Source organism: Mustela lutreola, chromosome 4 (assembly GCF_030435805.1).
Source record: "Mustela lutreola isolate mMusLut2 chromosome 4, mMusLut2.pri, whole genome shotgun sequence".
Classification (NCBI taxonomy): domain Eukaryota; kingdom Metazoa; phylum Chordata; class Mammalia; order Carnivora; family Mustelidae; genus Mustela; species Mustela lutreola.
The window spans coordinates 68,984,841-69,006,714 of record NC_081293.1 but is presented as its reverse complement, the minus strand read 5'-3'; positions in this window follow the sequence as shown (position 1 = coordinate 69,006,714).

Below are 21,874 nucleotides of genomic sequence, written 5' to 3'. Positions count from 1 at the left end.
GTCATGAGATCATATTCTCAGCCCGTAGTAACACAGACTAAGAGACCTAGGTGCCTCCTGCTCCAAGGAGGACAGGGACTGGGTTCCTGCTGTGCTGTTTCTTTTCTTTCTGTTCTAGGCTCTGTCTTTTGTGCCATACACGGCCCCCGGTTTAGCTACTTCATCCACACCTTCCCCATCTCATAGCATTGACTTCCAGACCCTGGCCTCAGACCCATGTCAAATATTTTGTCCCAGAGATACATCAATGACTCTGGACACTACGCTCCTTTATTCAAGTTCTATGGTTGTTAAGTAAAGATGGTTTATATCACTCTCTTTCCTCCCAGTATTCGTGGCAAGGGAACTCACTGTGTACTACGTTCTTTTTACGTTACACACCTGGGAAAAATCCATACGTCTGACACATGGCACAATATTCACAGCATCTGATAACTGTGTCTAAAAGGTTCAGGCCAAGAGGAAGTGTTAAAGTTACACACTTTGTAGATATCTCTGCTTTCAAATGCATTCCGTGGCCAAATAAGTCATTGAACATGGCCCATCATGTCTAGAGATATTTAGTAAGTAAATTTGATTTTTTTTTTTTCAGATGGATTCGCCTTTGCATCATTTTACTTCTACTAACAACTTTTGTTTTAGATCCTCAGTTTTTGTGGTGGTAAATATATGTAATATACATAAATATATGTAATATATATTTTAACCATTTTTACGCATCTGGCTCAGAGGCGATAGCTACCTCCACAGTATCACATGCCATCTCCTGCTCTCCCATGCTTGCCACCCTCATGGAGCCTTCAGTAGTAGTTCTCTATGCCAATAACTTGGAATTTCACTATTCTGAATTTCACTACTTTAGATATTTCTTTTAAAGTTGAATTAATAACATAGCATTTGTCCTTTTGTGTTTGGCTTTCCTCAGCAAACTCATTTTAAGTCTCATCCAAGCTACAGGATGTACCAAGACTCCATTGTCCACACTGGCTGAATAGTGCCATAGTCCAGGTACACATCACATGCTGTTTGTTGGGTCCTCTGCTGATGGGCATTTGGACTGTTTGCTCCTTCTGGCTTCTGTGAATAAAGTTGCAGTGAACAGCAGCACACAGCAGTGACCTGCTGCCCTGTGTTCAGTCCTCTCAGGAACTCTTGGGCAGGTGGGCCACACACCAGTTCCGCATGAGGAGGAAGTCGCCCACCCATTCTCCACCATGGCTGCACCCAGTAACATGCCCACCAGCAAGCGGCGGAATGCCTAATTCTCCATGTCTCTGCTCAAAGAGAGATGGCCTCTCTTTGCACCTTTGTTTCCTATAGTGGTTCTAGTAGGTGTGACGTGGTTTTCAAGATGTTTTTATTTCCCTTTCTCTAATGACTAATGCTGCAGAGGTTGCAAGTGCTCACTGGTCATCCGCATGTCTCCTTTAGAGAAATTTTTACTCATGTTCTTTGCCTATTTTATAAATGGGGCTGTTTGTTCATTTTCTTAAAAGTATTCTTTGATGCATAGAAATTGGAAATTTTGATGAAGTTCAAGTTACCAGTTTTCTTTTGTTGCTTATGCTTTTAGTGCCGTATCTAAGAATCTACGTGCAAGTCCAAAGTCTTGTTTTACATTTTTATTTTATTATACATGGTATTCATGATTTTCTTCAGTTCTCTGTCCATCTATTCCTTTAGCTCTTTGAGAATATTAAAGATTTTTTTTTTTACAAAATATTTTTTCAGCTAAAGCCAATGTCTGGACTTTCTTAAGGATGGTTTCTGTCAATTTGCTTTGCTGTTCTGAGTAGAACATGCATCCATTCCAGTTTCTTTGTCTGTCTTGTGATGTTGTTGTTGTTAGGGAAAACTGGACATCTGAGTTTGATAAAATAGAGGTGGAAACTGCAGAAACCAGATTGCCCTTCCTCATGATGTTGATTGCTGAAGGCTTGAACTAGAGCATTTGTAAATTATGTCACCTAACTCATTCTGCAAAGACTGTGTTTCTCTTTCTGTGTGACCACTCAAGTCTCTACCCCTTTACCTTGTGTTGACCTAATCTTTAGACATATTTCCTTGGACACCAAATAAAAGAAGAAATCAATAAAATAACAACAAGAAATATGACAGAAACACAAGCATCCCCCAAACAGCAACAAAAGAAAGAAAGAGAAACAGAACATCCAAATGTCCCTCTCTCTGCAGACTGGCTTTGTGTTGGACATGTCAACACTTGGCTAGCATGGTCCTGAGCCCACCGAGCAGCCTAAAGTGAAAATTTAAGATTTGCAGATCTTTTCTCAGCATGTGTCTTGCTTTAGTCATGTGCACAGCTTTCTAAATTTCTCCATATTTAAGGATGCTTTGGAATGTCCTGATTTCCCAAACTCTCCCAGATTTTCCTGCCAGCTGTCAGGCATCCCCTTGTTTAACTTGATGGCAATAATTTGCTTCTGAAATTTACAGGTCTTTAGTTCACCTTGTAGCATTTTTAAGATGCCATGGTTTTTCCAGCCTAACTTGAGTTTGGCAAAATAGATCAAGCACCTTAAAATTTTCTTGGTGTAGTTCCCCTCCACCTTAGAACAGAGATACACAATTTTTCAGAAATGGGTCTTTTTCTCTCCTCCCTGAACAAGAGCAAGGTCTCAAACCAGAAGGAGAGTCTTATCTTCAGCACTGTCTCTGCCATGACAGAGAGGGACTTAGGCAAGACAAATAAAAGGGCCACCTGAAAGCCTTCCTACCAGTTTGAAATGGCCTTGTCTTGATTCAGCATTCACTTGGTTGCTGAAAACCTTTGATGGTTTTCCAGGGTTCTGAAACAGTTGGCTGTGGAAGAATCTGCTTGTTTTCTAGATGTTTCTGTGAAGGGACAGAAGCTGCCTTTTAGAAGTCTTTTCTGATCTCAGATGGGCCACTCCAACACACTTCTGATCTACCTGTATCCATCCAGCAAAGCTGGTGCGCTAAGGAAGGCCTTTCTTCTGGTCTCCTCTCCCTGTACTGCAGGGTAGATGGCAACCCTGCCCATCCTTCTCCCCAGCTATATTGTGAGGACTGAGTTGTTTTATTTCTGTGATTCATATTGATGAACAGGATGGAGTAGAGGCAATATTATCCTTGGCTTTGTTAACTAAAATTGCAAAGGTGAAAGAAAATCACAGTAAAGACTGAAATTCAGATTCTAAAAAGGTTTATACTCAAAGTATATTCAAAACATAGAAAGGTATGTTTTGATTATTGGTATTTCCTAACTAAAAAAGAGAAGAAAATAACCTGAGAATCAAAATATCATTAACATTATATAGCAAAAATCTGTGACATATAGTATCAAAATTTCCCCTAAAAATAGAAGGAAAAAACAAAATAGCAAATATAAAATGAAATTCAAATAGCATAAAAATCATACATTCTCTTCTACTTCAGGTCTATCATTTTCTCCATGTTCCTTGTTCAAAATTAGCTGAAACCAGAACCTCTCAGGTTCACCCTAATGCAAATTCATGCCTGAGGCACCTATTTTTTTATTTCAGTATTCTCCAGTGTTGTTAGCAAAACTGATTTCTTATAAGCCATGTATCTCCCTCAAATTGGAATAAAAACTGATGGTTATATAAATGTTAGGAATCTTATAAGGTTTGATATTCTATAGTAGCATTTTTATTTTCCCAGACTTTTTCTTTTACATTTAGTTCAGCATCCTAGAGATTCTCTAGGAATTCAAGGTTTGCCAATTACCACTACCAATTCTCAGGTTTTCTTTGGCAATGCAATTTCCTAAGAAACATCGTAAATGTCCTATCATTTACCTCCCAGCGACAGCTGTGCTTAGTAACCATAAAGGATTCTGTCTTGCTGGTGCATTCTTCCATCTACACATCTCACTGACCCTTAAGGAAACAGACCTTCTCTTGAAGGAATCCAGCACAGCAACATCTACTGGGGAGACATAATCTTTAATCCAATTTGAGCTGCAGTGTTCCATTCAGGCAGAGGAAATTTAACAGAAGGTGCTTGAGATCATACCCTTTCCTCATGGCGAGGCTGTCTTTTTGTAGCTACTTCAAGCTCCTTCCCTGAGGCCTGCAAGGGCCACATCTTTGAATCCGGGTAGTTTACAAGCATTGGGAATTTCACTGAATGTAGATTGTCTGTCACAGCCTGTGTATTCCTTCTTCCTCTGCTTGCAAAGGGACTGGGCCTCAGCTTATGCTACTTTCCCTGTCACAGAGCCCTTCAGAGGAAGCAGTAAGATGAACAAGAAAGCAAGTCTGATTTTCTGTTTATCTTGCTCCTTCTGCTCGGTCCTCATGAGGGATCCTACTCGATAGTCTGAACACAAAACCTCACCTCAAGTGTCTGACCGTTCTGGCTGTCCATCCCAAAGCTCATCGGCATGTGAGCGCTTCAGATGGAGGTCTGCAGATGCCTCTAGCCTACCCTTGTGGAGATTGCTCTTCCATATATTAAATTCTGTTTTGACCATAACACTTTCCTGGATAACTAACTCTGTATTCATGAACGCACTTAGACGCCAAAACAGATTATTCTTGCCAAATGACTTCATCAGGTGTTTATTTGCTTATTTGTTTACAAACTGTTAAGAAGTCACAAGCGGGCTGTGAAGAGTTGTATGGTGATTCCATTTTTATGTCAAGGACTCTGGATCCTACTCTCTCTCTACCCATTATTCCTAGCATGGGTTTATTCCCCTTCTCATCATGCTTTCAAGATATCTGCATGGCTGGTTTCCTAGGCATGAGACCTACATAGTAACACTAAGCCCTACTCTCTGAAGGCATTCTGTTCTTGTAACTGAAGTCCACTGGAGCACAAAACAGGTGCGGGGACAGACCAGACACTCGGGGCACCCTGGGTGCACGCTCCGGGTTTCGGGCAGGGAGAGCTCCATACATACAACCCCTGTGCCCAGCAGACTGGCTGACCGCCTGGTGGGCTCAAGGCACAGACAGTAAATGTTAGAGAGAATAATGAAATGTCATTGTATAAAGTTATAATTCAATCTAGACTTACAAAAACGTAATTTGTTTGAAGAGTTATGTATTTTTGGGGAAAAAATTTCCCTAAGAATTATCAGCAACAGATGTACTAAAATTGTTATTCTGAAATAATTAATCATAAAACTATTACAAACATTTCTTATCCTATAAAATAAAATTAACAATTGCAATAACAATGGCATCAAGAGAAAAACCTTTCTCAAAATTAAAAATTAAGATTTATGATTTTGCATTTATCAAGATAAACTGGCATTTTCAACTATACTGTTTAAAAATGAAGTTGCTAGAAGTATATAGATTGATTACATAAAATATTTTGCAGACATGCAAAAAAGAGACAAAAATATTATGATAATCAAATAACACATTAATAAATTTTTATTTAATATGAAATATTTTATTGCAATTTGCAATATTTTTCTACCATGATATTGTTACTTCTGTATAGTACTAATCCTTTTACATACTAAAGTAATGAAATACTTTAAAGGAAATGTTCTAGATTTATCCATATATTTTATCCCTGTTTTTTGAATGGGGGGGTCCTATATTTTTATTTACACCAGGTCCTGCTAATTATGTTGCTGATTTGGGATGTTTGTAATAACTGTAATAAGTAATGTATCTGTGTTGCAGCCAGGAAGAATGAGAAAGAAGAAAAAAAATAATAAAAGAAGTATGTGGACATATCCATAGCCTTTAAAAACACTAACTTTTTCCTCAACCAGGGGTTATTGGACAATTTTGGGCCATAATTGTATCAGGTACTCTCATAATTTCAAGGAAATTCTGGCAGCAGAGCATATTAATTGAGCACTTTGCCACTCTGAGAAAATCCTTTGTAGAGCTCTCTTTGTAGAGGAGAAAGAGTGAATGGGTATTAAGCTATCCACATGGTACTTTTCATTTTATCAGTGGGGAGAACATGCCCATGGTTCTCCTCATTAGCACATCCAACACCCATTTTTATTTTAAGTTGGTGCCACACCCAACTTGGGGCCTGACCTCACAACCCTCAGATCAAGACCTGAGATCAATAGTCAGAAGCTCTACCGACTGAACCACCCAGGTGTCCCCGATACGTTTTTTCTAAGAAATATTTGCAGTACTTCCTTTATGATTGTAAAATAAAATTCTGAAAGAGTTGTATATGTTATACAAAACGTAAAAACAAATCAGGATGATGGCCAAAATTAGTTCCAATCATTATTCTAAGAAGAAACAAAGGAGATTAGGTATAATAATATGTACTCACATATATTTACCTTAGAAGTCACAATAACTGAGTCTTTGTTCACCCTGCATATAGAATCCTAGTCAGACATGGCAGCCCATGACGGCAACAAGTCAGGCAAGTAGATATGACAGCCAGCACAGTCATTACCAACATGATCTTCTGAAATTGCGGGGGAAAAAACATCCTCTAGAAATACACAAAAATATACTGTGGTTTCTCTTCATTTACAATGAAGTCATAATCCTGAAAAAGGTAGTATATATTAAAATGATGTAAACTGAAGAGGTGGATTCTAGACTCAGATAAATAAACATGTTTGTGACAAGGATGTCCTAGGAGAAGGGTGAAATCTGTTCCAGAGCTCCTCATGCTGGGGAAGGAACACTGCGCAATGGGCAAGTCATCTGTCCCCAACCCTTTGCTCCAGTGTCAGTAACCCATCCACGTGACCAATGCCCACCACATGGATCGCATGTCTAGAATGCTCCCTACAGGTTAACCCTCCCCCACAACAACTGATGATGCACATGTAGATTTCTTTAACAGGATTCCTGTTTCGGTACAGTTCACTTCCACAGCCTTGACAGCACCCACTGCTTCCTGAGCAAAATTTCTCCCCAGTGCCACCAAATGCCCTGATCTTCACAAGTGGCTGTCACTCCATAGCCTCACCATGCTTCACCTTGGCATGGAAATCCTTGATCTTTGTGAGAATACCTACTAAATTTATAAAGATTTTCCTCAGTGATGGGGGTGTCTGGGTGGCTCAGTGAATTGAGCATCTGACTCTTGGTCTTGGCTTAGGTCATGATCTCAGGGCCACTGAGTGTGGAGCCTGCATGGGATTCTCTCCCTCTATTCCTGCCCCTGCTCACACATGCGCACACATGTTCTTGCTCTCTCTCTCAAATAAGTAACAAATAAATCTTTAAAATTACAAAGATTCTCCTCAATTTTAAGGCTATTTCCTCAAATTTAGGTCTATTTCCTTTGCTAACAATAACTGTATCCTTCTACTAAAACTTGCTGGTAATGGAACTCTGGCAGTCACTGGTGCTCCGTGGGTCTGAATTCTGTATGGTGTCACTGAGGCCACACTGGTAGGTACTTCGTATGGTGATTATAATCGTTCAGTGGGATGGTGCCCGCCCTTACTTCAGAGGACGCACTCAGTCAAGCATCATTAAACCCCAATATGCAGCACTGTTCTACACATTTTTTACCAGTCTTCCTGTACTAGTTATGACTCTTAGGAAGCTTAAAGCTCATTTCTAGCAATTTATTCACTGTAGAACATACAGTAAAAACTCAACTATTTCTGAGGGAATAAATAAGTGTATGTATTAATCTTCTGCAACGTGTCTGTGTAGGGAGAGGAATGGGTATGTGATTTTGGAAAGATATCTTCCCTTGAATTCATTTTTCTACAATATCTCATGTTCAGAGCCCAAGTTACAACCTAAATTAATGTTGTCCATCACCATATATCAGCTTGATATTAATGACATGGCTTTATCTGAGTAGGAAGCACTTAAATAGGAAACCTGACATGAGTGAAAACTTCTCAGGTTTTTTGGTCTCAAAATAATACTCCCTAGAAAGCCACATTATTCCACAGAATGTCGGGAGTAATTACAAGAAAAGATGCATGAACTGTTCTGGCAAGAACACTTTGAAAATTGTTAAATAGCAATTTCTAAAGCAAGCTAAACTTTGGTGGCCTCTGTGTGGCTAGGGGTCATAAGAGCACGGGCCCCCAGGTCGTGGGCTACAAAAGAAGGTGTGAAATTCTCACACCAGCATGCAATGCAGCTCAGCGGAGGGCTGGCCTGCACAGTTCATGTGACTAAGTGCACTTACGAAGGAGGTGGGAGGGCCGAGCAGGGTGGTGGGAGAGTGTCCTGTGCTCTGAGACACTCACACGTGGAGAAAGCATGTCAGGAAGACCACTAGGAGAGTTTTACATGCGTATCTTCAAACTCAGCTGACAATGTGAATGGATGTCGACTCGTTCGGACAAACTCTCAGTGATGACCAGCTTCTCTGACAGCACAGTAGAGATGTCACTGCCTGGGCGAAGGCTGTCATCCAGCACCGATCAGGGCAAATCATGCACAAGCATGTGCACTGAGGCCCATGGGGAGAGGAGAAGTGGGGCAAGATGAACCACTTACAGCCTTTCTGGGGGGCTGGGGGCAGAGCAGAGAGCTCACTCCCAAAGAAGACTGGGAAGGCTGCAGCGACCGTGAACTCTGCAGGGGAGTATGAAGCATCCCCACACTGGATGCGCACGCCGTTCCCTGAGATCACGGATTTTCAGGTAGGTGGTTCTCAGGAACAGTGGGAGACTCTCCCAAGTACACAAGCATCACACACGAGCTAGAGGAGACAAGACTGCTGCTGTCTGCCTGCTGCACAACAGCAGCAGGATGTCACCAGAACCTCAACTCTCAGCAGGAAGGAGGGGAAGAAGCCGACCTCCAGCCTTTGCCCCATCCCTGCACAGGAGCCAGCCTGGGGCAGGCCTGCCCAGAACAGAAGGTATAACCTGAATGGCTGGACATACAGTGTTAGGGATAAAACAGGTTGGAAATCTAAAACAGAAGAACACATTTTTTTTTTTTTTAAATTACCTAAGAATGATCAGAAAAAATCGACGAGGGTAAACCCAGATTTCAACCAAGACAGAAGGAAAAATCAGCTCTACAGGGTGGTTAATGATGGGTATAGGAAAGAAAAGAATGAAAGTACTTTCTGTTAATACCCATTGGGTCCCATTTGTTTAGTGTACAAATTACACACCCTTACAGTTCAACAATACTGTGCATTCCCACGAGCCCATGGTCATGACTTTGACACCAAGGACACTGAGCTGCAATACGGTTAAGCACTTTCCCCAAGTCTTCCAGGGGCGTCATAGAAAGCAGCATCATCCAGTGTGGGAAGACGGAGGGTGAGCCTTGCCAAACCTCACAGCACAGTAGTGTTCCCACAGCGCGGTGTCCCACTGTCTGCCCCATCACTGTCTGCCCCATCACTGCCCCGCCCCACCCTGGGCAGCCCCTGACTATAGCTTCCTGTTGAGGAAAGTCTCCCAAAATAACCTGGCATAAAATGTCCACTCCCTATGTGTGGCTATATTCACTCCCTGGCTCATGAACTACATCTCCCTAAAAACACAACTCTGAAGAAATGATGCAGGAACCAAAGCCTGTCTGTGGAGTGTCCCGGTCGCTGCTGTCACTGTGGAGACCTGCCAAGACCCTCTTCCTTTCCTGGTGAGCTCATGTTTCATTTACGCACACAGCTGGTTGGGATTCTAAATGAACATAATCAGGATGGTACTGAGGACTTTGTGGATAATAACCAGCAGATTTTAGCAGATAAAGTTGTATAACACTACAAGCTCTCCTTAGCCCAAACTCAACATTATCCATGTGCCACCAGAGATTTCCGTGGCAGGTGACGAGCTGGTGAATTATGTCAGGATCTAAGAGATAGTTAATTTATCTAATTAGGTATTTAATAAATCTGCCTTTAGTTCTTGTCTCCCTATACTTGAAGTACATTTCTTGTTTCTGTTGTGGGGGTGATGATTCATCCTTCTTTCCCTTTTATTTTTAACCCAAGCCTTTTGACATGTTCTTTATCAACTCCCAGACTAATGCAGATACTGGCAAATCCCCGAGGTTCTTCATCTAAGCTCTGCCATGGACTTGATCTGTGTGATGCAGGAATTAATTTATGGACAATTGGTGTTGGACAGTCATCAGCCTCCACTGGAAATCTGGGGAACTGGGAAGAGAGGCTCTCGGCAAGAGTCATAGCTGTATCTGGTCACAGGGTGATCTGTTGACGTAGATGGCGAGCCTGACACAGCAATCTCACACCCTTGTCCTCTGCTCCTGCAAGCCTGACACAGCACGGCCCATACCCCTGTTCTCTGCCCCTGCGAGCCTGACACAGCATGGTCCATACCCTGTCCTTTGCCCCCACCAGCCTGATATAGCACGGCCCTCATGAGCCTACATAGTGCGGTCCACACAGCTGTCCTCTGCCCCTGCCACCCTGACATAGTATGGCCCACACCCTTGTCTTCTGCCCCTGCGAGCATGACACAGCGCACTCCACACCCCTGTCCTCTGTGCCCCCGCCACGCAAGCGTGACACAGTGCAGTCCACATGGTTATCCTCTGCTCCTGCGAGTGTGACACAGCACGGTCCACACCATCACAAGTGAAACTATATGATGACTGGATCTCTCTGCTTGATTTATTTCACCCATTAAATCTCTCTAGAAAACACGTGTTCCTCCTATGCTAACATCAGATCTTTCCAGGATGTTCTCATGTCCCTGGACCATTTCTTCTTCTGCTGCTCCTCTGTTAATATCTCAGCATGACCTTGCCACCATTTCTAAATTCTGTTTTCTTTCTTTACACTGTCAGGCAGCTACAGCAGGTCTCCATTGTGGACTCCCTTTTAAGGCCCCTCCCTCTAATCTTGCTTCAGGCAGTGCAACTCTATTAAAACTCTTCAAGTCACAAATTACCTAATTCTTGGCTATTTAACTCCTATTTAATTATACCTCTTTCTTCCTGAGCTCTTTTTAAAAAGATGAAGTCTGGAATATTTTGTTGCTTGTAATTGTTTTTGAGAAAAATATTAATGGGAAACCAATAATTTCCAGGTATGAAATTGTGGCTCTATATTAATGAAAAAGGTATCTATTTAGGGATGAGGTGACGGGTGAGGGGATGACTTGCATCAATTTTAGTACAGAGTAATATTAATAAACTACAGTGGCTTAATAAACTTAGAGCAGCATACACAAACCTGGAGCTCTACTCTCACACCTAGAGTGATACACACAACCAGAGAACAGTACACACAAACCCAGAGCAGTATACCCGAATCTAGAGCAGCATACACAGACCTGAAAAGGCATACATAAATCCAGAATGCATACACACAACCGGGAGCATATAAACAAATCCACAGCAGGATACATAAGCCTAGAGTGATATACTCACATCTAGAGTGACATACACAAGGCCCAGGAAAGTGAACTGGAATATTTTTAGGAGGGGCATATCCTTGACCTAAGACTTGAAATGTAGAGAGCAAAGGACAGATCAACTCTGTTGATGGGAGCCCATCTGGATTATATCTGGATCACAAATTGGAAAATGCACCTGTTATTCTTACTGGATCTCTTTCACTGTGCTGAAGAAATTTGTGAAGGAGAAATAAAATAGGGAAACAGTGATTGTTTGAATTACAGGTTTTGTTTACATACATACTAGATGAGAATCATTTGACCATGAATTTTTAAAAAATTATTTTTGTTTCTCTAAAATTCATAAATATTCTAATTGTAGGTACCCTACATTTTTTTTTCCTTCCTCCCTCCTCCACTTCCCAACCCAACACTGAGCACAACGTACACAGATGCTGAAATGAATTCCAATCGAACGGGGTGATCTTTCTATGACATGGTGGACTAATATATTTCCAGGTGTTTGAAGTTTATCATTCATAATGTGCTATCTCTGAAAACACAGGCAAATAGATGTACACTGTGATAGACTTTAAGAGTTGAATACCATTTCAGCAATAATGGGGTATATCAGGATAAGGCGATTTCTATGTGATTTTAGTTCCAAGAAGAAATGTTCTCCTTCCTCTCTTCACTGTGGACAAAGTATTTTCATTTCCGTACTCAGTAGGAAGTCAATCCAACACTAAAAAGAGATAATTTCATTTTTATTTTTAGATATCGGCTTGAGAGTCCCCACGTCTCCTAGATTATTACAATAAAAAATTAAGTCAAATAAAGGGAATTTAAAGAAGAAATACAACATTCTCTAACACGCCATTTCACTCTTCACACACTATTCCTTTTATTAGCTATATATTTTCCAGTGTTTCTTCCAATTTTGGAACAAGTATAGTAAGTTTTGAAAGAAAACCTCATAAGACACATATATTTTATGTATGTCTTTATGACAAGTTATCTATTGCAGCGGAGAGAATCGTCTGCAGACTTGCCATCAAGATTCATTACAATCATTATTGCTTCACATAAAGGGGGATTCTGCCTAAAAAATAAAGCATAAGGACTTTGGGAACTGCTACTTAAAATGAGATGAGAGTCTGAATTGTGCTAATGCAGATAAAGCAGCCTTGACAGGACTATCTTTAGACTGAATGTACCAATCACTGGTATTCTTTGGGAAATAAATGACTGCATTTTAATTATCAACTCAAAACAGTGTCATTTGGGTAAATTACGAAGTTTATGGCTGAATGCCGGACTTAACTTTCACTTACAAATGAACATGCGACAACGCATAAAAAATGAAAAATTACCAGTGAACTTAGAAACTGTGTGGCTAATTTTAATGTGGTCACAGCGTAAATCAATACGAAGAATAAGTAAATGCAGCAGAAAACCAATAGTCTTTTACTGTTTTAATCTACCCCACTTAAAGGCATCTTAAAAATACATTGCACTTTTACCAGTTTCATAACTGCGGTGACACAGTGGTGATATCCATCACTTGCTGGGGGATGGCTGTAAGTGCTGGGCCACCCCTCACAGCCACGCTCCTTTTATACGGTCTATGGTCACTTCCTGAGAACTGCATGGTTTGTACATTCATTGTTCAGATTGTCTGGCCCTACCTCAGACAAATTCGATCAAAAGTACCAGTATTTGGCACAGGAATCTAAAACATTTAATATATACTGATATTTGAGAATCCTGACTTAGAAGGGTAGGATATCCACGTATGTTCTTTATCACTATCAAACCCATTCATAAACTAGGAGGACTCACATTAGAAGTCATCAAAAGTAAACTTCAAAGAAAAAAATTCCTCACTAAATATTCATACCCATGGTTTGGTTTTATTTCAGAAAAAAAATGTTTGGGGCACCTGGATGGCTCAGAGGGCTGAGCGTCCAACTCTCAGTTTTGGCTCAGGTCATGATCCCAGGGTCCTGGGCTCGAGTCCTGCATCAGGCTCCCTGTTCAGTGGGGAGTCTGCTTCTCCCACTACCTGCCCCTCCCCCTGTTCTCTTTTTCTCTCTCTCTAAAATAAATAAATATCTTAAAAAAAAAAAAAGAACTAAAACTTTGGATGATATATTCACTTGTCAAAAAATATTTCTTGAGACTTTATCAAAGAGCAATGTCTTAAGCCCTGGGGATACAGAAATGAAAGCAAACAAAACACAGAAAAATGTTCTCAAGCCAGCATCAACATTTCTTCCCACAGCATCTTAGTGGCAGAAAGCAGAAAACAGTAACATAATAACTGAACTATGAAGAAGATAGGAAATAATGTGTGATATCATTCATTTTTGAAGGCTGCATTATGGAATTTTCCATTAGACTTACTATTCTCAGCAATTTCAATATGTTATTCTTTTATCTTCTGGGTTCCATTGTCTCTATGAAAATCATATGTCCCTTTCTCTACTGTTCCATAAAGATAAAGTGTCTTCCTTTCTCTGGATACTTTTTTAAGTTTCTCTTTGTCTTTGGGTTTTCAACAGTTGCACTGTGATATTTAGGTATGTGGCATGCATCTGCACATGTGTGTGTGTACACATGTGTGTGTGTGCATGTGCATGTACCAGCATAGGGTTTATAAACCTTCTTGATTCTTTGGTCTGATATCTGTTGTCAGTTTTGAATTATTATTTTTTTAATCAAGCAGTATCTCTGCAAACATTTATGTTCCTAATTCTCGCTGTGCTCATATCCTCTGAGTCACAAATTATGTGTATCTTAGAATTTTAAACTATTTCCTATGTTACTTTTAGGGTGTCTTGTATATTTTCTCTCTGCATTTTAATGTGGATGTTTTCTACTCCCTATTTTCCAGTTCACCAATCTTCTTATTGTGTCTAAACTGTTTTTAGACATAACCATTTGATACCATATTTTTAAATAAATTCAAGTTCTCAGACACAACTGTCTGATATTTTCTCTAATATATATTTGTTATTTTTAAATGTCTGTCCTATAACTATAAAATTCAGATCACTTTGAATGTGTTATTCATTTCTCCTTATCTCTGTGTGTGTGTGTGTGCATGTGTAAGTGTGAGTGTGTAATATTACATGAGAAAGGAATCCACCTCTTTAATTCACTCGTCTGACCTATTTAGGGTAGGCCCACCTCCTGCTGGCTGCCAAAGGAAACTGCCGGCTTGTTCTAAAGGACACTTACCACCCCTAGAGTCTATGGAAGATTTTTCCAAATGGGCTTCTCCTTGGCTGCTGACTTCTTCAAGCCAACAGAACACCCATCCATCAGAGCAACCTTAATCCTTTTTTAGAGGCTTCCACCTGATTTAGGGACATCCACCCTGTAGAATAACCGTTCTGAAGACCTCAAAGTCATCTGACTTGGAACCTTAATTATACCTGCAGAATTCTCTCACTTTGTCCTGTTGGCAAGGAGCAGGTCACAGACCTCACCCCTAAAGGGATGATACAGACCAGGAAAAAGAAGAGGCAGGCGTCATATGGATAACCCTGGAGTTTACCCTACAAAGTCACCTCATGAAAAGTCACTCCTAGGATAGAAGATGCACCTTCCTGCACAGCCTTGATTGATGTTCTTGGCTCTTTGATCCCTGAAAGCCCTGAATGCAAAATGTTCTCCCCCGCCTGTCGGTGCCCGAGCGGCTTGTAGCGCATGCGCGGTGATGCTTCTGGGCTCGGCCGTGCCCGCTCGCTGCCTGGGCCAACGATGCCTCAAGCCAACGCCGCCGCTGGGTGGCGATGCTCCGGCTGGGCCCGCGGGGGGGTGGGTGTGGGGGGGGTGGGCGTGGGGGGGGTGGGGGGGGCGGGCGCCGCACGACTTTTTCGGTGCCAGAAAGTAAACACGCCATTAAGATGGCAGCTGGATGTGAGCCAGTAGGCGGAACTTAGGATTTTGTATCTATGTGGCTGCGAGTGATTGTTTGTGCAATCTTGATATATATAGACATGCACGGGCAGGGGAGAGGAAGATTCCAACAGCTACGCAGAAAGAAAGCTTGCTTCGCTGAGGTCTCCTGGACGTTCTTGCTGGCGAGAGCGACAAGTGGTGCCGAAACCCGGGAAACCCGAAACCTACACCGAGGAGTTCTCAGTGAATGCAACGATCTGGTAAGTGTGCACAAAATTTCAGATAAGAAAGTTCCTAAGTATAGGATGAGAAGTGAGAAAGTTCCTAAGTATAGGACGAGAAGTGAGAAAGTTCCTAAGTATAGGACAAGAAGTAGTAAAAGGGTTCCTAGGCATAGGACAAGAAGTAATGGGATCAAAGTTTACTAAGATGGGAGGATTGCTGACGGAGGTGCTTAAGGCTAACGGCACTCCGCTAGACTCTAACCATAAAACGGTTAAAAATGTTATCGAGGAGCAGGTCAGAGAAGCCTCTAAGGCAGGATCTAGCAGAGGGGGAGAAAATTCAGAGGAGAGCTCCTCTGAAGATGAGCTTGGGGAAGCCATGACACACTTAAAATTAAAAGAGGAAGTCCCTAACGAACCTTTAAAGGGAAAGACATACAAAGAAGCCGGGAAAAAATATGACTCCCTAGCACCCTCTGTCAGAAAGTCAAGAATTCCTACCCCTGAATGTAGGCCTATAGCGCCACCTGCAGAATGGCCGCCACCATATAACACTTCATGCTCCCGAGGGGCATGCGGTTGTCCAGAATGTAGAAATGCAGGATGGAGGGACATTACGGACTTTACTAAACCCTCCCCTCTTGCATACCCAGTGTTAGAAGATCAAAATCAACAGAGGTTTCATCAGCCACTAGACTTCAAACTTATTAAACAGTTTAAGGAAGCAGTCACTACTTATGGGCCACAGGCTGCTTATCACTTTTGGAAGCAGTTGGTAGCATGAACCTTACCCCAGATGATTGGACTAACATGGCAAAAGCAACTCTGCCTGGTGGACAATACTTGATATGGAAAACTGCTTGGCAAGAGTGTAGCTCAGAAACTGCCCAGTGTAACGCCGTGTCAGGGAATCCCCACTGGAATATTGACATGCTCATGGGAGGAGGTCAATTTGTGGGACAAAACAATCAGATTGGGTACCCCCCCGAGGGGTGTATGTACAGATAGCAGCTGCAGCCACTAGGGCTTGGAAGACCATACAGGGTTCTGGCGATTTGCAGGGACAACTTTCCAAGGTGTTGCAGGGGCCTAATGAACCCTATGCTGACTTTGTAGATCATCTGCTCCAAGTAGCAAGGTGCATATTTGGGGATGTGGACCAAGCAATGCCCTTGTTAAATAATTAGCCTATGAACAAGCAAATAAATGGTGTAAAGAGGCTATCCGCCCTTGGAAGTCTAAGGACCTGATTACATATATCAAAGTGTGTCGAGACATCACTGATACAGTTGTTCAGGGCCAAGTTGTGGCAGCAGCAGTAGCCCAAGGGATAAGAAGTTTTAATGGAGGAACCAGGAGTTCTTCCAAGGCTTGTTTCCTTTGTGGAAGGGACGGTTATCTTAAGAGGGATTGTCCAAAGGGTAAAGGACCTCCTAGACCAGTCAAGCCCACACCTGGGTGTGCCCTCGTTGCTGTAAAGGGAATCATTGGGCTAATGAATGTAGGTCCCAGAAAGATATTCAAGGAAATCCCCTGCCACTGAATAACTGGATTCAATCCAATGACTCAAAAAACGGGAAGCAGGGCTCCGCACCCCGGGGCCCGACACAAATTTATGGGGCGCTAACGCAAATGCCCAGGACATGGTATCCTCCCTCAGAGAAAGGCGCGCAACCTCTGGATCAGCAAGGGCTTGATATCAGAGCAGCCGCCCAAATGGTCCTAACACTGGAGATAGATCACATCAGAGCCCATATGAGCCTACCGGGAACATTATCCAAGGGCAATGCTCTAGCAGACCAAAATAGTCGTTTCCAACTTATTTGCCCTACCTTAGAACAGGTGAAGCTGTTCCATAGCAAATGGCATGTGAATTCTAATACCTTAAGATATAGATTCCATATCACCAAAGAACAGGCAAGAGATATAGTAAGGACCTGTGGGAATTGTGCCACATTACTCCCTCAGCCTTCCGTAGGGGTAAATCCCAAAGGCCTTCAAGCTAATCACCTATGGCAAATGGATGTCACACATGTACCTGAATTCGGGTAACAAAAGTACGTACACATATCAGTGGACACTTATTCGGGTATCATAATGGCTACTCCCCTCACAGGGGAGAATTCAAAACAAGTCATCACACATTGCCTATGATGCTTCGCAGATTGGGGTATCCCAAAACAAATAAAGACAGATAATGGACCTGCATATACATCAAAATCTGTCCATCAATTCCTAAGTCAATTTGGTATAGTCCATACTATAGGTATACCTTACAATCCACAAGGTCAAGGAATAATTGAACGCGCCAATGGCACCTTCAAACGATGCTTACAAAAAATAAGAAAAGGGGGAATAGGGGATGACCACAAGTCACCCCATGATCTTACATCTCTCACCCTTTACATTTTAAATTTTTTGTCCTTGGACCATAATGGTACATCTGCAGTGGACAGGCATGCAGCAGTTACCAAAGGCACTCTAGACCAGGCAAAGTGGAAGGATATACTCACGGGCCAATGGAGAGGCCCTGACCCGGTCCTAAGATGGCACCGAGGTTCTGTTTGTCTTTTTCCACAGGATGCCCAAGTGCCTATCTGGGTCCTGGAGCGACTGATTAGAAGAATCGATCAACATGGCCCGCCCCGTCCTGATGCTCGGCCTGATAGCGATCCTGGTGACACCAGCATCCCTTCAATAGATGCACCAATGGGCAATAGTGAAAGCCTGGCCGTTCCCCATGCCACTGATGAATGAGTCCACCATCCTCCCTCCTGTATACCTACTTTCATTCCCATGCCCGTTTCTGTAAATCCTAACAATTCACCTGTACTGCTCTCAAGACATAAAAGAGACTTTGGGATCACTGCAGCCATTATTGCGGCTATAGCAGCCTCCACAGTTGCAGCAACTGCAGCGGCTATAGATCTCACCACATCTGTAACAAGTGGACATTCTCCAGAAACTATTGACGACCGGATGCATCCAATCACTTTCTGGACTTTTCATAACCTCTGTGGCCTATAATGACCTTTCTATTGCTGCTAATCTGTCGCAAGAGTTAAGCAGATGAGATTGACATAGCTCCATTACGGGATTGGGTATCTGTTGTAAATCCTTATGTTCCGCCATTTTGCATCATTACGTAAACAACAATGTAGGCAACAGTTGGCACTAGTACAAGCTTGCATGGCACTGGAAGCTGGTACATTTCCCCAAATCTGGCTGGCAGCGCTAGATCGGTAGTCAATGACGGATAAGATTGGCTGCATGCACATAGCAACCTAAGCCAGGAGTTCTCCAAACAGGGGGAATTATCCGATGACGGGTAAGCATGTTCATGGCAGCTGACAACCTAAGACAGGCACGATCTCCTGCCTTGCATGCCTAATATAAAAGAAAAGGGGGAGATGTCAGTGCCCGAGCGGCTTGTAGCACATGCACGGTGATGCTTCTGGGCTCTGCCATGCCCACTCGTTGCCTCGGCTGCCGCTGCCTCAAACCGTCGCCGCCGCTGGGTGGCGACGGTGCGGAGCTGCTCCGGCTGGGCCCGCGGGGGCGTCCGGGGCGCCGCAGGACTTTTTCGGTGCCCGAAAGTAAACACGCCATTAAGGTGGCGGAACTTAGGATTTTGTATCTATGTGGCTGCAAGTGATTGGTTGTGCAACCTTGGTATATATAGACATGCACGGGCGGGGGAGAGAGAGAGATCCCAACGGCTACGCAGAAAGAAAGCTTGCTTCGCTGAGGTCTCCTGGTCGTTCTTGCTGGCGAGAGCAACACCCGCCCAGTCCAGTAAGATTTCTGCAAGTCCTCATCTGCCACTTTCTTTTCAAGTTGTGGCCCATGAAATGAGTTGACAAATAACCTTTGAGGGGAAAATAAAATATTTGCCTTCTTTTCCATCACATCCTACTGCCCCTTAGTTGTTCTTTGTACCTTCAGCCTGTCTGTCTAATTTTGTCTCTCTGGTTGTTGTGTTTTGAATCTAGTTTTTATAGTTATTTCCAGGGACATTTCTCCATCAATACCAGCCACTTCCCCCAAGCTCAAAGTAGAGTCTGATTGTACACAATTAATCTTTTCCAAACTCAACTCTTTCTTCTTTGAAATTAGATTCATTTTGTTTTACATAATATATAGCATGAGGCAGAACTTAGAGGAATTAGTGTCGATCATAAGCCTGTCTTTTCACCCCTAGCCCAGAGGTATGGTTTGGGAATGTTAGTCTTGTTTTGTTTTTGGAATGTTAGCATTTTAGAACCCTAAAGAAAGAAGAGAAGCTGACCCAAGGGGAAAAAGTTCTTGTACATCTCCCTGTCCTCCACACATGCTTTTTAAAGTCATTTCGTAATTTTGTTGCCACCGGTGTTAGTGACAAAGCAGAGCTTTGATAAGAACTTTAATCACCCCATAATCTCCATTAATCTCCTCTCCATCAATCTTCAAGGTGAAAGATAACATCTCAATCATGATACAGGAAGCATCCAGCCCAGTTCAAGTAAGATTGCTACTCCTAACCCCTTCCTATAGAAATTTCTGCATTTGCATTGGCTGCCATCTACTATCTTTCTTTATGTCACTGACTGAGCCCCCCACCCCAATTGCCCCTACAACTTAAGTTTTAAGGATACTCAAAGGCTGAAAGTGAGGAATAACAAAATATATTCCATGCAAACGGAAACCAAAAGAGATCAGGGTAACTATACTTGTATCAAAAAAAAAAAAATAGACTTTAAGACAAAGGCTATAAGAGACAAAGAAGATCTACATATAATGTTAAAGAAGCCAACTGATCAAAGGATATGACAACTCTAATTATACACACACCCAATATTGTAGTATCTAAATATATTAAACAACTATTACCAGATCTAAAGGCAAAAACAGACTGCAATGGAATAATAATAGCAGGTGAGTTCTATATTCCCACTTTCAACGAGGCCAGGTCAACCAGACAATCAATGAGGAAATAACACCCTTGAACTGTGTCTTAGAGCAGGTGGACCTCAAGGAACACCCAAGGAACATTCCATCCCACAGCAACAGAACACATGTTCCTCTCAAGCTCACATGGTCTCAGGCTAGCCAAAAAACAAGTCTGAAATTTAGGAAGATGGAGATCATATCAGGTACCTTTTCTAATCAAAATGGTATGAAACTACAAAACCAGTAAGAGGAGTGAAGCTAGAAAATGCACAAATATGTGTAAACTAAGTAATACACTTATGAAAAACCAATGTATCTGTGATGAAATTGAAAGGGAAATCTTGAGATCTCAGAAAAAAAAATCAGATAAATGAAAATAGAAACACTGCTTACTAAACTTAAAAGATATAGTGAAAAGCATTATCTACTATCACCATTTAAAGGAAGAATTTTATAATGATGCCTTCATTTAGAAAAAAAGAAGACCTCAAATAAAAAGCCTAATCTTGCACCTCAAGGAATAGAAAAGGATAAACACACTAAACCCAGAGTTGGCAGAAGAAAGAAAATAATAAGGGTTAGAGAAAAGATAAATGAAACAGACACTAGAAAGACAATAGAAAAGAGCAATAAACTTAAAATTTTTTAAGATAAATGAAATTGACAAAACTTTAGCTAGACTAAGGGAAAGGAGAGAGGACTCAAATAAAATCATAAGTAAAAGAGGAGACATTACAACTGATCTACAGAACTACACAGGATCATAAGAGGCTGCTATGAACAATTATACACCAACACAGGGGTAATGGAAGAATGAATAAATTCCCAGAAACATAAAACTTAGCAAGAGACTATCATGAAGTAATAGAAAATATGAACAAATAATAAGCAAGGGGCTGAATCAGCAATCAAAATTTTCCAGACAAATAAAAGTCCAAATGGTTTCATAGGTAAATTTTAACAGTTTTTAAAAGAAGCCTTAGTGCCAATCCTTCTCAAGCTTTTACAAAAAAACTGAAGATGAGGTAACACTCCCATATTCATTTGATAAGGCCAGCATACCCCTAAGACCAAAGCCAGTTAAAGACACTATAAGAAATGAAAATTATAGACAAATATCCCTGATAAAATCTTAAAAAAAAAAACCACAAAAAAAAAAAAAAAAGCAGACAGACAAACCTAATTTCAAGGGCACATTAAAAGAAGCATGAACCATGATCAAGAGATACTCATCACTGGAATGCAAGGCTGGCTCAACAGCAGGTGTGATACACACAGTAAAAGAATGACTGATAATTATATAATGAGATCACTTCAATAGTAGCAGAGAATGCATTTGACCAAATTCAACATCCTTTGATAATAAAAACTCTCAACAAATTGTATTTAGAAAGAATGTTTCACAACATAACAAAGACAATATAGGACAAGCCCACAAACTACCATAATACTCCATCATACATGTAAAAGCCTTTTCTCTAAGATCAAGAACAAGACAAGGATTCTCCCTCTTCTCATTTCCATTCAACATAATGCTGGAAGTCCTGGTCAGAGAAACTAGGTA